The sequence below is a fragment of the Terrapene carolina genome, unplaced genomic scaffold (genome assembly GCF_002925995.2).
Source record: "Terrapene carolina triunguis isolate 2854851 unplaced genomic scaffold, T_m_triunguis-2.0 Scaffold10168, whole genome shotgun sequence".
NCBI lineage: Eukaryota > Metazoa > Chordata > Testudines > Emydidae > Terrapene > Terrapene triunguis.
In genome coordinates this window covers 1-1,628 of record NW_020674519.1, presented here as the reverse complement: position 1 = coordinate 1,628, position 1,628 = coordinate 1, and positions in this window count along the sequence as shown.

The window sequence follows — 1,628 nt, the reverse complement described above, 5'->3', positions numbered from 1 at the left end:
TGTTCATTGGCGCGAAGCACACCGGGCAACGAACCCCGCTGTTGCCCCCTCGGGCCCTCTCTGCCGGCAACATTTGTGTAACCTTTGGGTGGGCTAGAGTTCACTTCATGTCCCATCTCCAGTGCCTTCAAAAAACCCAACTCCCATAGAAAGTAGCTGGAGACCCACAGTTCGGTCTCTAAGGTTTCTCAGCAAGGATTGCACAGGGTCAACCTCCCCACAGTCAAGTCCCAAAAGGAACTAAAGAAATGCATTTAATTAAATAACTTTATAAAATCTTAAGATAAAGAAACAAATAATAATCTAATTTTTACAGCATGAGATGGCTATTTAATAATCCCCAGACATTACCTTCACAGTTATACATAAACATAAGTAAAGAAAACAAATTAAAATCTGAACAGTTCAGTCCCCACAGAAATACAGTGAGAAGAAACTGAGAGTTCCCCAAAGTTTAGGTTTTGTTCATCTAAGTCTCAGTTAGAGTCTTTGATCACCAAATCTAGACAGTCTGCTGAGTCTAAAACAACATCTTCCCTCCACTCGCTTGTAGGAATCTTCAGTTGGAATCCAGGCAGACTCCAGCCAGTCAGCTGACTGATTAACCCACCACTCAGTTACGTGTATAGATTTAAGGAAAACCCTATTGCAAGAAAATACAAAACTGAGAATAGCAAACTAGAAATGACTCTTTCCCCATTACTGCATTGAAAGAAAAGTTGGTGACTCAGACTAGGTGAGACAATTTAACCAGAACAGTTTGGCTAAAATCAAAACAACATTCAAAGCATCCAATTAAAATAGAAGTTATTTTTCCCTCCCAATTTCCCCGGGCTATACTTAGCATTGCCCAGGCTGCCCTGTTAGAGGGTTAACAATACACTAACCTGCTGCAAAATGCTTCAGAGGTCGGGACAACAGCCGGCTTCCTGCTCCTCGGCTCAGCTTCTCCCAACCCACGCGGGGCACGTGGCCTTCTGCAAAGCAGCTGCCCTGACTGCTGCCCTCCCGGAGTCTGACCCCAGCAACACGGAACCTACTGGAGCAGACCCTAAACTAGCCCACCCAATTCCAGAAGCTTCTGGATGTGGAGTGCTGAATCTGCCTAGCAACAGTGACCCAGACACAACTCACTCCTACCTCCCCCCAATGGGTCTCTTAAAGAGATATCTCCCTATTAGACACATGGGTTAACTTGCAGCTCTGGTTAAGCCTCATGCAACCTCCCCATTTACATCTCCAGAGCTAGGAGGCCTCCAACCGTCAAAGCTGCCCTTCGTCCTGCCCAGCTCGTGCTGTTACACAGTCTCCCAAGTTGTTTTCTTAGGCGATGTCTACACTGCGCACCTTACAGAGCGTGGCTGCAGCTGCGCCGTTGTAAGATGCGCAGTGTAGTCGCTCTTTGGCGCGGGAGAGAGCTCTCCCGGCAACAAAATAAACCACCCCGGACCAGGGGCGGCAGCTCGTCGCTGGGAGAGTGTCTCCCGCCGATGAAGCGCTGTCCACACCGGTGCTTTTCATTGTTCAAACTTTGGTCGTTCAGGGGGGTGTTTTTTTCACACCTCAGAGCAACAAAGGTTGTAACGAGGAAAGTGCCAGTGTAGACAGAGCCTTAGTGTGAGCAACTT